We start from the raw sequence: 14,339 nt of genomic DNA, 5'->3' as shown, positions 1-14,339 counted from the left end.
CCCTCTTCGCTTGATTGGGCTTTCCGCGGTCTAATCAAAACGAGCTGAACTCAGAGGGCGTGAAGAAGAATTCGGCAAAGCCGCAAATCAAAACCCTAGACGTGACGTATTGTCCGCAGTTGTACTGCGATTCCCAGCATGCTCTGGAACTCATTGGCTTCCTGAGAAGCATATACAGGAGTAGCGTGCGTTTCTCGTTGATCGTGATTATCAATAACCCGAGCCCCTAGAGTCGCGGTTTCCCTAGTTCAAGAGGTTTTGGTTTAAGTAGTTTTGCTGAACAACTTTATTATTACTGAGTAAGAAGGGCACGTTGTTCCATTTCCGGAACGATCCTTGGTTTTTCAAAACGAGGTAAGACCCGCAGAGAAGAAGGGACGAGACTGAAGTTTTTTTTTCTTTTACATTAAACTTTATTATAAACGCCTCATTTGTCCATAGGAACACAACTTAGAAATTGAGATGCCCTGTAATTCTGCTGTCACTTTGCGGTGTATGTTTCACGTTTCTCACATAGCTGCCAATTTTTCATTTCATTTCACGGCACTTATTTTAACTGCTTTGCCTCTTTAGTAAATGAAACGGAAAGTACTTAAAGGGGAAGCTTCACCTTTACGTTAACTTTTAGTATGTTATAGAATGACTAATTCTAAGCAACTTTTTCAGTTGTCTTATTTCTTTTTTATAGTTTTTTGAATTGTCTTCTGACTTTTTCCAGCATTAAAATGGGGGTCGCTGACCCCATCTAAAAAACAAATGCTACAAATGTATTGTTATTGCTACTTTTTATCACTCCTCTTTCTATTCAGACCTCTTCAATTCATATTCCAGTCTCTTATTCAAATGAGTGCATGGTTGGTAGGGTAATTTTGGACCCTATCAACCAGATTGCTGAAATGGCAAAATTAGAGAGAGAGCTGCTAAATAACTAAAAAACACAAGTAATAAAAAATGAAACCCAATTGCAAATAGTCTCAGAATATCACTCTCTCTACATCATACTCAAAGTTAATCTAAAGGTGAACAACCCATTTAAAGCAATGGCATAGAAGAAAAATGGTGCAGATTAGTGGACAATAACAACCGTATCTTACTTTTTCTTTGCATTTTGTTGCTCTCTAAGGTGGTCATAGATGTAACAATTACTATCTTTCTTGGAAAAGATCTTTCCAAGAAAGATCATTCGTTTCAATTAGGGATGCAACGAATCCAGGATTCGGTTCGGGATTCGGCAAAGATTCTGCCTTTTTCAGCAGGATTCCGCCGAATCCTTCTGCCCGACCAAACAGAATCCGAATTCTAATTAGCAAATGCAAATTAAGGGCGGGGAGGGGAATCGCGTGAATATTTGTCACAAAAAAAACAAGGAAGTCAAAAATGTTTTCCCTTCCCACCCCTAATTTGCATATGCAAATTAGGATTCGGTTCGGTATTCGGCCGAATCTTTCGCGAAGGATTCGGGGGTTCGGGCCGAATCCAAAATAGTTGGATTCGGTGCATCCGTAGTTTCAATACACATGTGTAGAGCTGATTTGTCAAATATACAGGTGGAAACAATAAAATTCTACCTGTATCTGATGAGTCAGCACTAAACAGTGGCCAATGTTCAGGTGCCTTCAAAGGCGCCCAATCAATTTTCCGTCCAGCCCAATATTGGTCGGCTCTTTTCCCACCATACACGCACCAAATATTGTACCAAAATTCGTTATGTATGATATCATCTGTGCGTCTATGGTCCTCTATCTTGCAATGTGGGAACTGACAGGAGTTAGGACCAAAGCAGCTGTGTCAGGATTTATGGCTTTAAGTCTTTTAAGGGTTGGGGGAGACGAGCAGATTTGGGGAGATTTAGTCGCATGGCGACAATCTCCCCGAACTGCCTTCCGTCTGCTTGAATGAAGAATCACCTGTGCTAATACACTTGCAGCGATTCGCTTTCCGAAGTCGCCCAAAGTTTCCTTCGAAGCACCACGAGTGCATTAGCACAGGCGATTCTTCATTCAAGCAGACTGCTACAGAATCCATCGGGGATCTAAACCACTTACACTGCACATAGGGTTTAACTATTTGATTGGTTTGTCTTATACAGGTCAAACGATTTCAAGTGACCCCAGTGGCATGGCACTGGTGCCTTATAGTGACAGCGGAGTTTAAAGTCTGAAGAGATTTCATGATTCCAGTGTAAGATTCAACTTTGTGAACCATAACATAGAGCTCAAGCAAGACTGGAAACAGCTGGGTGTTGCTGCAGTTGTCTGGGATGCGGTATTTATTCCTCTGAACTGTGTTAAATCTACTTTAGGCAGAAAGGGTTAATCATGTAATCTGAATATTCTCAAAATGTCACAAATCCATGCTGCACCCAGTTGGAAATAAATTGTGCCTTTATCATTAAGAGTTGCAGCACCAGGCATTAAAGGGATGGTTCACCTGTAACTCAACTTTTAGTATGTTATACAATAGCTAATTATAAGCAAATTTTATGAATTATTTATATACAGTAGGAATTATTTCTTTTTTTTTTTTCTAATTATTATTTGCCACCTTTCAAATGGGGGTCAATGACCCCATCTAAAAACAAATGCTCTGTGAGGCTACAATTGTATTGTTATTGCTACTTTGTTTTACTTATCTTTCTATTTAGCCTCCACTATTCATATTCCAGTTACTTATTCAAATCAATGCATGGTTGCATTGGACATAGCAATGCTTGTCGTTCAAATGGGAATTGTGGTTTATTTGTTCGGTTATAGCATCCCTTTGTATTTAAATCTTTTAAGAAAACATTACTTCTTTGTTTTGTTCTTTTATGTTGTCTTTATTGCAGGCCTTGGCATGTATCTGGAATAGAAGTACAATATTCTGGAATGGCTGTCACAGTCCCCCAACTTGAATATCATGGAAAATCTATGGGATGATTTGAAACAGGCTGTCCATGCTCGGCAGCCATCAAATTTAACTGAACTGGAGAGATTTTGTATGGACGAATGTTCAAAAATACCACCATCCAGATACTCATCAAAGGCTATAGGAGGCGTCTAGAGGCTGTTACATTTGCAAAAGGAGGTTCAACTGAGTATAGATGTAATATCTCTGTTGGGGTAATTTTGTTATGATGCATATTGCATATTTTGTGTTAATCCAATAAACTTTGTCACTGCTGAAATACTAAGGCATGTTATATATTAAAAGGAAGTTGGGTAGGTACACTAGGTACCAGGGGCAGCAAAAATGCTGCTCCTGGTACTTTAGCGAATTTCCGGGGGAGGGGGGGCAGCAGCAACTGCTGCTGCCTCAGGCGGCGGAGGGGCAGGATCGCCCCTGAGTCCCTAAGCTCAGTAAGTGACAGCAGCACAGAGCATGTGCAGTGAATCAGCAGAAAAGAAGATGGGGAGCTACTGGGGCATCTTTGGAGACACAGATCTTTACTGCTAAAGGGCTGTGTTGCCTTGGGCTGGTACAGAAACACAAAACATCACATACAACATTTTTAGCTACTTTTTAGTTAAGCTTTAGTTTTCCTTTAGTCCAGTATTTAAAACCTATTTTACAGGCATATTCATTTGTACAGCTCTGTTCTTTATAATCTGTTATTAAAGTAAAAAAAAAAATAGTCCATAGCCACCACCAACCAATATATATATCATACATATACAAAGATAATTAAGTGGTACAGAATGATCTAAATAACATTTGCATTATAGAAACCAACCATTTACAATCACACAAGTTAAATAATGGTTTACATAGATGTCTCTAAAGACACTGGGAATAATGATAGTTTTAACAATTAAAACATTTAAAACAAAAAGATTTTACATTTTTAAAACAGTAATCAGTTACATGTCTAACAGAGATAAAATAATTTTTACCTAATAACCACGAATCTTTGAACTCGCCCTGTTCAGAACGATTAGACAAAGACGATTGCGACAAAATATAAGAATCATGTGAAGAGTCCAGAAATGTTGCCACAATATCCACAACTTGTTAGTTAAACAAACAGATAAGCTGAACATTTATGCTGTGCGAGTTCTTACGATTCCGGTAAATGTGCTCCTCGTTAGCAGGTGGACACAGTGAAATATGTGTGCAATCAATTATGCCCACCACATTAGGAAAACCGGCGATTTCGTAAAATTTTTCTTTCACAGTTTGCAAACAAATGCTATGAAGATTTACAAAGATTTGTAAATTTGCATTATTGCCTACCTCATTTAAGCAGCGGCTGCAGGAGCTCTGGGAAACACCGCCAATCACAGCAACACAACTCTGAAAGTCGCCTTTCGCAAAAAAATTTAAGCAGACGAACAAGGCCAGGGATGGCATGGGATCTCTGAGTTGGCTTGCACAAATATGGTTTGAGTACATCATACAAAGATAGTATCTCCAGAGTGTTAAGCCTGAACCGATCTTTTATTTCAGTGTCCGTAAGGTCCACTAACGTCACAAAAGCATTTCATCTTTATGCATTGGTGCCTTTTAACTTGCCTTCCTTGATTACATGGCTTATCCACTTTTTCAATCCTTTTCTTTCGTAAATGAAAAAAAAAAAGAGGGAAGGAAATATGATTTCCATGATCTAAAATTAAAAAGAAAAAACTTTTTTTACAACGATGTAACATTCAAAGCAGAGGTGGGCCAGGCCAGCTACACACCCTAGCCAACCCATCCATCCTTATCACATTCATTGCTGCATGTACATACATGGTAGTGAATACATGTGCAATAGTAGCATTCATGTGAAAGCTTAGTGCATTGTCCCGTCTAGGGGTAGGCAGAACAGGTTCCTCCCCAGCACCCTCCTATAGTTGTGCTTTAGGCAGCTACTTCTTCTGCCTACAACTGCATCCAGCCATGATTCAAAGTGCATATAAATGCATACAAAAGTGTATTCAGTTTGGTCAATTTCCAATGGGATCCAACTGTAACTTATATCCTTATAAACAGTGCGTTCCTACATCAGTGTCCTACATCTAATTCCCAGGCTCAGCTCTTCCTTAACACGGAGTGCTCCTCCTGTGTCGCTGTCTCTCATCTATGACCTCAGTGTCAGGGCCTGCTCCACTTACCCCCGCCAGTAGCAATGCCAGTAAAACTCAGAGTTATGTGACCTGAATAAAAGCACTCTGACACAGCCTTGTTCTTTTATATGGTCACTCGGTGACTAACTGTAAGGATCAGACACAGAATTGAAGCAATCAGATGGGAGCCTGTATGGTGAGGAACCTGGGGTATACCCATAAATAGCAGAACCCAGTCTTAAAGTCATAATAAAGTAATACCAGATTTAATGAAAATAACAAAACAGATGCTTCATGAAGATATAAAGAAATATACTAGCCTGTGATGGAATGAATCTGCAGGCAAAAACAGAGTCCAGTAAACAGGCCAAGGTCAGGCAGCAAGCAAACAGCGTCCAGTGATCAAGCCAAGGGTCGGGTCAGGCAGCAGGCAACAGTGTCCAGAAACAGGCCAAAAGTCACAACCAGGAAATCCAAATAGAAAAGCTAGAATGGACAGGAGCACAAGGACAAAGTTGAGAATCAAGGAACAAGTAACGGTCTCAGGAACAAGAATCTCAAAGAATCAAAATGGCCAGATCAGAACTATGAACCAAAATGACCAAGCAAAAAGCAAAGGTCAGGGGCAGGTTTATAAAAGGTCTAGATTACAAACTGAGGAACACATGGGACTAATAAACTGGGTGGAGACAAGGCAGCAGACAGAAACAGTGAATACATACATAGGATTACTGGACAAGAGCAAGCATGAGATCCTACAGTGGCTAAACTGGAAAGTGCACAATTCCAGAAATACACACTATAGAGTTCTAATCCCGGGTGATCCTGACAGTAACTGGGACACCAAAATTTTCTTGACCCCCTAGGCCCCATTTACCCTGGCCTGAAGCTCTAACCACCCAAGCCCCACCCCAGATCTGGCCTGACCATCGATGCTTAGGGCCAGCCCCCCCCTACAAGTTTAAAAGAAATATTCAGGCCCTAGAGAATAATTAAAAAAAAAAAAAACATTGGTGGCAGGGGCCTATAGAGTATTAAAATAATACATTTTTGGTCAGGGGGTTTAATAAAATAAAAAAATACACTGATTGATGTTCAGTAGAACTGAACTTGACTTCAGAATTTGGGGACTATGGCAGATGTGGCACGGCTTTGACGCTGTCAATGGGGGCCCGGCTATTTTGAAAATTACAGATCAGCTGGACCCCCCTGTGCCCTCCCTCATGGTGGCCCTTGCGACTAATATCTTTATAAAAGTTAATAGTGGGTACATTATCCACTATACATATAAATAAAGCTAGTATTTCACAAAAAATAAAATAGCACAAGGATAACAACTGGACTGGGAACTGGCACTTATATGACAGTGTAACAAACTATAACCTACAGCACTTAATATCCCTCTGAATTGTGTCTGTAAATTACCCTCCCATTTAGACTGTAAGCCCTATGGGGTAGGGTCATCTAGCCTTTTGTTTCCTTGACACTGAGCACTTAATCTGCATTGAAATTATATTTTATATTTATGTGAATTGTAATTGTGTACAGGTGCTCAATTACTATCACAGACAGAGACCTTGCATTGGAATTTATTAGGGTGAATGTAAGAGATAACATTCCTAAAGACAGACTGCACAGAGTTTCCATCAAAGCACTGAACTGGGGCCAGTCTTTGGAACAATTTACCACTTTCATATTGGGAGCGGATATCATTTATTTGGAAGCTCACAGCATTCGTGATTCTGTTATCCTATCGACTCCGTGATCAGTGAGACCATGACTTTCTGGACACGATGAAGCAACATTTCGATATAGCAGATGTTTATTATGACAAAAATACTGATGTGCATATATTTAGAGCTCAACTTAAGCAAAAAAAAAAAACAAAAAAAAAAAACACATAGTAGAAGCCATGCATGTTGGTATGTTTGCTTTCCAGTGGTTTTTTTTTGTTTGTTTTTTAATCTTTTCTTCCAGTTTTCAGATGTAGCTGTTAGAACTACTTTTTTTTTTTTTTTTTTTTTTAAAGGGAAACATTTATCAAAAAGTCGAATTTCAAACTCATGCCAGTTTTTTTAAAACTCCCCAAAACTCCCATAAATTCGAAATTCGACCAATTGAAATTTATTATTAAAATCGAATTTTTAAAACTCTGATGAACTGAAATAACCCGAAAATTCAAATGGAATTCAAATCAAATTCGATCTCTGAACAGGCGAAGTGCTAAAAAGAAGCTAGATCTTTCTCAATCTTATGTCACTTACATCATATCTTGTGTGATGAAAATGCATTAAAGTTACAAAAACACTGGCGACTTTTCCTTTTTTTTTTTTTTGAAGCGGAATTGCCTGAAAAAGTCCTCACAAACTTTTTTTGGGGAACCGGTTTTCTCCAGACATTTCATAACATATGGCACATTAATTTTACAGTGGGCTCATGTGTAGGGCATTATATTAACTCTCTTGTCTTTATTAAGGTTCCCTGGACATTTTTAATAAAAAGTGGTCACTTCAAGCATTTGCACCAATATTTATAATAAAGACGTCCATACAACTTTAAATTACCCGCCATATGCAAATGACTTAAGCGCAAGATGACTAGGGAAGTTTCGCTAGGCACAAATGAGCACTGCCAAAGTAACACTAGTGAAATGTTGCCAGCGTTCGGTGCCCAGGGTGAAACTTCTCATATAAGTGAGTTAGCGTAGTGGTAGCGAATTTGCACCTGGCAAAGTGGTGCGATGTGTGCGAATCAGTCGCTGGAGACAATTCGCCCTTTAGTGAATCTGCCCCTATGATAGAGAGAGAACGAACTGGTGAGAGCAGGATCTGCTATTTGTGACCTAACTGTCTTGTAAGTCTGAAAAGAACTTATTTGTGCATTTATAGGTAAGGGACTGGGACACAAAACCCTTGTCCTGGCTAGTAAGGGAAAACCAATTGTGTATTCGTTTTTTTTTTATAAACTGGCCAAAGACCATTTATACTTAGTTGATCTGTCTGTGCCTCTGTTATGGAGTGTCTGGAAATGCATGCAAAGGACCAGTGAGACCACGGTCCAACCACCTGAAATCGCTACAATTTGTATATGATGTATTGTCATACATGTACAAAAGTATTCCTGGTTCTTTAATAAAAGAGTTTGATAAAAAAAAAATATTTATTAATAACCTATTCCTACAGAAATAAATACAACACTGAATCTACACAGAATATATAATGAGTACTTATATACGAAGTAAGTCTTTCTGATACGCCTCCTTCCATTGGGTCCTCACTAAAGGAACTCCAGAAACTCTCTAACTTAACCTATTCTGATAAACTACAGAATGACCATAGGTACATGTGCCGAGGTCTGGTTGGTCAGTGACTATTAAGTTAATCTTTGGGAGTTGGCATGGATTCCTCGGGCAGTCCATCCAAGAATCAGGACAAGGAAGGTGGGAAATGGAGTTTGAGGACAAAAGGACTGGATTTACAACTTCCCTTGGTGGGGGGCATTTAGCAACTGTGTGCTAAATAGATGTGTTTGAAGTTTGCATTTAAGATCTAAATCACATAACATTCTCAGATACACAATGTATATATACAATAGACACATATTGTATATAATATAGATGTAACACCAGTTTCCCTGAGGTAACAAGTCTCTTCCATTTCACATGAGCTGAATTGAATGAGGCCTTTTATTGTTTTAGTGGTAAAATTCTAAATAGAAAATTGCCATTTTTAATGGCTGTCCCCTGGTATCATATGATTCACAGTGCACACAAACAACCAAGGGCACACATACATGTTAGGTCACATGAGCCAATGAATGGACAAAGTTCTGTCTTTTACTTCCACAATTTGTCCTGGTACAGTTAAAGCTGCAGTATTTCTGGTTAGGTGATCTCTGATTGGACCATCACAAAGTGGTGGCTCAAGAGATGTAAAAGGGCGATATTTACTGATGGTAAATGGGGGTCACTAAAATCAACAAAGGCTCTGTAAGACTACACATTTATTGTTATTGCTAAATTGTAATACTCATCTTTCCATGGTGTGATATGAGTTTATCTATCACATTTTGTAATTTAATTGCTGTGGTGAATTTGCACAAATAAATGCCTAAAGTGAGTTACCGTGCATATGTGTTTATCTGTAGAATGTAATGATATATTGGAAATATATCCAGCAGGTTGGTTAGGGATGAATAGATTTTTGCAGGACTGGACATGAATAAATCCTGACACAGACAGAATATTGTATATTTAAAAGCATTTTATGTGACTGCACATAAAAGTTGTGTAATAACAAGCACAATCATGAAAAGCTGTTACAGTAAGAAAAAAAAAACATAAAAATGTGCTATACAAAGAAATTCCTAATGACTGGAAATGATATACAGGATTTCAATAACATTTTATCAAAATATTTACAGAATGCATAGAAAGAAAATGATTGAAGTGGAAACTACACGTGAAAAGTAAGTAGATGGCAATTTCTAAAGGTGATTTAACAAATATGTTGCACCAATAATATTTTGTAGTTTATAATAGAATAAAAATGCAAATTTTGCATGTGGAAGTAGCAAGCACCCACCGTATTTATTGAAGCACGTTCAGACTTCTGCAGAGCGCAAGGTTCTAGAAACCCCAGATGGTGTAGCCTACAGGTAATTCTTGCCACCAACTACAGTATGTCAAAGTATATGAGTCTACCATTAGAAAGAAGTTGAACAAATTAGCTCTGCTAAACAGGTGAAAACCTTTGAAGCCCAGGTTTTCCCCCTGACCTTGTTGTATGGTACTGTGGCCAAATTCGTCTAAGATAGCATTTCCCTATAAAAGCCTGATACCAAGTGGAAATGCTATGGTTTGGGCAGGGGTTCTCTAGCCACAAGGCAAGTTGAGAAACCTTTTGGACTCTCAAAATGTAAACGTAGGGGAGTGGCATAGCTTGGGCTGCTTGGGGCAGCATAGGAGCCTGGTTTGAAGCTGCTTTACTGCATCAATCAGCTCATCAGGGCTGCGGAAAGTGACCCTTGCAACATGACAACGACCCTAAATACCCCAATAAAACCCCCAGTAAATTGTGGATTTCTGCCAGCTGACGTCAGACACTGCTAGTTATTGCCAAATGAGACAGGCAAACAATGTTTCTGCCAAAGATTTGACATATCTGGTCATTTGTGGATGAATACAGTATTGCAAAGTCAATTTTTCAATTACATTACCATTATTTTCAATATACAGTTTGAATAAAGATCAAATATTGATCTGTCCATGTGTTAAATAAGAAAATGCTCACCATTGGAAGTACTGTACTTTGTTTTGTATGAAATAGATATATTATTATATGTTGGTTTCTCTATACATGTTCTTAGCCACTGTGAGTGGTTTATGTTCAACATCAGGGGTGTAACTACAGAGGAAGCAGACCCTGCGGCTGCAGGTGGGCCCAGGAGATATAGGGGACTGATGAGGTCCTATTTCATATACAATTTCAATATACATTGGTAAGACAAGTCAACCTCTAGACATTTTAGGGGCCTGAAAAGTAATTTGCTGTGGTATCCAGTAATATCTAGTTATGCAACTGTTCAACATTACCATATTGGCTTCCCTCTGCCTAAAACACAAACAGGGTTATGCAATAAAAGGCACTACGTTAGTCCATAAGCTGTAACTCATAGCACTCAATCAGCACGTTGCATTTACTGGTCACCTGTTTGAAAGCAAACATCCTATTGGTTGCTATGGGTTACTGCTCCCAGGCAAACTTAGTGCATTTATTACATATAGGATATAGTGTTCTATTATCTGTGTATAGCTATGCAAATCTCACCGCTTTACTGCCAATGCAGTTGTATCCTATAATGGTTTATCGCTTACATGCTCTAAACACAGTGGCTAAAACATAGACTGTTATAATGGAGATTTTCTTCTAGAAAAATATATGTAGGGTGTAATTTATATGAAAGATGAAATCTAGGTCCTTATTATCACTAAAGCTGTCCTTGTGACAACAATTAGATTGTGGAAGAGTCACCTGCAAGATGATGAGCATCAGCTCTGAGCCAGAGTTAGTAATTCAAACTGTAAATACTCTTCTGCAGCAACAAGTAATGGCTCATACACTTCTATAGAATCTTCTATATGGCAATGTAAAACCTGCTCAGCATGTAGTAAACGGATAATTCTCATTTCTTGGTTTACAATCTGAATTGTAATCCTGACCCATTTAAACACACGTTATAGAGTGCTAGACCTGTAGAATGGACTTTTAAAAGGGAACTATCACAGAAATTGAATTGTAAACTTAGCTTCAGCATACTGAAATAAGAAACTTTCTAAATACAATCAATTAAATATTCTTTACTGTTTCTGAAAAAATCAAGTTTATCTTCACTATTCTTTTCTCAGAATCTGTATCTCCTCATCCAGGAGTTGGGTGTCATTAGAATAATATATCTGATAGGGGGGCTCCATTTGCCTAGAAGATGTATTAGAGCTCACTATTAAAATCACCATAAATCCTGTCTCTCTACATGCAGAATTTGTGCAAAAGACAGTTATTTTGTTAGATTTTGTTTGTACTGGAATCAGTTATTTGATTGAGCTCTACTACAGGGGTCCCCAACCTGTTTTAACCCAGGAGCCACATTCAAGTGTAAAAAGAGCTGGGGAGCAACACAAGCATGGAAATACGTCCCTGGGGGGCCAAATAAGGGCCATTATTGGCTATTTCGTAACCCCTATGTGGACTGACAGCCTACAAGAGACTCTGTTTGGCAGTACACCAGGTTTTTACACAACCAAAACTTGCCTCCAAGCCCAGAATTAAAAAAAATAAGCACCTGCTTTGAGGCCACTGGGAGCAACATCTAAAGGGTTGGGGAGCAACATGTTGCTTATGAGCCACTGGTTGGGGATCACTGCTCTAATACATCTGGTAAGGAAAGGAAGCCCCCCCTATAAGATATATTGGATCATTCATCCGACACCGACCTCCTGAATAAAGACAGAATGAGGAGAAACAGATGTTGAGAGAGGAAAAGTGAATAAAAACTTGATTATTTCAGAAACGGTACAGAATTTTTAATTGATTGTATCTAGAAAGTTTCTTACTTCAGTATGAGGATGCTTATAATAAATTTTCATTTTCGCGATAGCTTTAACTTGAAGTCACAATGGATTAATAACCGCAACAGAAGCTCAAAGGAAATTTAAGGGACCAGAAATGCTTCAGCTTTCAGTCATCTTTCAAAAGTATTGACTTCATCATACTATGTATATGTTGATTCATTTAAACCTGAAAATAAATGAATGCATTTTTAGACTTCTAATACCAGGCTTTTGGTTCAACTAAGAGTCAGCAGCACAAGGGTTAACCAAGTACACTGAACTGACTGAAGATTAGGGTTGCACTCAGGCCTTCAAAAAGAACTGCTGAGTTGAAAGCCTACCTAGCAAGCTTTAAAAACTACTTTAAAATGAAAGTAAAACGTTAAAATGAACAAAAGCATAGGCTACTGCTTATACTTTTTATATGCTGCTTATTGAGTGCTTGCTCTCACACATACGGTTGGCAGAGGACCACTCTTAAGTTTGCACCAATTCATTTTTTCTGGGTTAATATCCCCTTTAAGGGCTCTTACACATGGCAGTTTTTAACTGCACTCCGCTTTCTTGCGTTCAGCCGCAGGGGAGCACAGGAGTAGACGCAGTTAATTATTTTGAAGGGGCTATACTCACACAGACGCATGTAAGCGCCAAACGTAGGTTGGGACGCATCATGTTGCATTTCACCTCCGTTTGGTGCTTACATGCGTTTGTGCGAGTACAGCCCCCTTCAAAATAATTAACTGTGTCTACTCCTGTGGCTGAACGCAAGAAATCGCAACACATGTAAAAACGGCCGTGTAAGAGCCCTTAAGTTTGTAATGTAAACAAGTGGCAGGAATTAAACTTCCAGTAGTATTGAGGGGGTTGATTTGCTTATACAGATATGGGATCCATTATCCAGAAACCAGTTATTGCTCCAAATTGAGGAATTGCTGTCTCCCATAGACTCCAATTTATCAAAATGTTTAAAAATGATTTCCTTTTTCTCTGTAATAATAAAGCAGTAGCTTGTACTTGATCCAAACTAAGATATAATTAATCCTTATTGGAAGCAAAACCAGCCTATTGGGTTTATTGAATCTTTATATGATTTTCTAATAGACTTAAGGTATGAAGATGCACATTCTCTGGAAATCCCCAGGTCCCGAGCATTCTGGGTATCAGGTCCCATACCTGTACAACTAATATTTCAAAACAGACATAGTAAAGCTATGATCAATTTCATATTATTGCCATAGTATTGCCTCCAGCTAAAAGTGCACAACGCAATGGATAACTGCTAACTCCAGTCCGCTGAGAAGCTGAAAACAATCACAAACAGAACCAATCATCTGAAAAGGATTAGAACAGATATTTTTTTGAGTGTTTTTGCCTTTTATTCTTTGTTTTAGTACAATTTCAAATCATTTTACAAATATAGGAAATTAATGTTGAGATAACCTGAAAAACAATGAAATATACTGTTCAAAAATAGAGTACCATATGTAAACTAGTTAAGTGATATATTTATATTGTTAATTATGTAGCAAGAAAGCAAGCTTTATTAATGCAGCGTAGAAAATATGCAGTTAAAAATTTAGAAGTCTAACATTGCTTCATCTATTTGCCATGTGATGTAATATGCTTATTATGCAATTTTATAGGTATGTTATGCATTATCTAACTGGAAAGCCCCAGGTCCAATGCATTTTAAAGGGGTGGCTCAGCTTGAAGTTCACTTTTAATATAGTATAGAATGGTCAATTATGAGCAAATTTTCAATTGGTCCAAGTTATTTTTGTTTTATAGTTTTTAATTTACATTCTTTTTCTAACGCGTTTCGCCTTTCATATGGGGGGTCACTTCCTTAAAAAACAATTGCTCTGTAAGGCTACAAATGTATCATTATTGCTACCTTTTATTACTCCTCTTTCTATTCAGGTCTCTCCTATTCAGATTCCAGTCTCTTAATCAAATCAATGCATGGTTGCTAGGGTAATTTGGACCCTAGCAACCAGACTGCTGAAGCTGCAGAATAAAAAGCTGAATAACTCAAAAACCACAAATAAAAAACGAAAACCAATTTGAAATTGTCCCAGAATATTACTTTCCTACTAAAAGTTAATTTAAGGATGAACAACCCATGGGCATTGCCATATTTTATAGCTTTTATTGTTTTTTGGTTTTTTTAATCTCACAAAACAATTTATGCTGCAGTAAAGCTGCAC

The 14,339-nt window shown here is 38.2% G+C and overlaps 1 protein-coding gene and 1 long non-coding RNA gene across 3 annotated transcripts in view; one reads left to right on the top strand and one right to left on the bottom strand.

The window, feature by feature from the left end:
• Positions 1-179: 179 nt before the first annotated feature.
• Positions 180-2,975, top strand: LOC108701863. 2 transcript variants are annotated; one of them, XR_005964263.1, is made up of 3 exons: positions 180-354; positions 2,090-2,265; positions 2,828-2,975. It is a non-coding gene; the product is annotated as an uncharacterized LOC108701863 (long non-coding RNA). The 2 variants fall into 2 exon arrangements; XR_005964262.1 differs by having other exon boundaries at positions 217-354; positions 2,090-2,181.
• A 625-nt stretch (positions 2,976-3,600) lies between these two features.
• creb1.L (cAMP responsive element binding protein 1 L homeolog) overlaps positions 3,601-14,339 on the bottom strand; it is a 35,210-nt gene continuing 24,471 nt past the window's right edge. The window contains exon 9 of the mRNA XM_018236201.2: positions 3,601-5,510. The gene's annotated coding sequence lies outside the window, so the exon portion shown is untranslated. The remainder of the gene's footprint in view (positions 5,511-14,339) is intronic.

Source organism: Xenopus laevis, chromosome 9_10L (genome assembly GCF_017654675.1).
Source record: "Xenopus laevis strain J_2021 chromosome 9_10L, Xenopus_laevis_v10.1, whole genome shotgun sequence".
Lineage (NCBI taxonomy): Eukaryota > Metazoa > Chordata > Amphibia > Anura > Pipidae > Xenopus > Xenopus laevis.
This window is presented reverse-complemented; position numbering and strand designations above follow the sequence as displayed.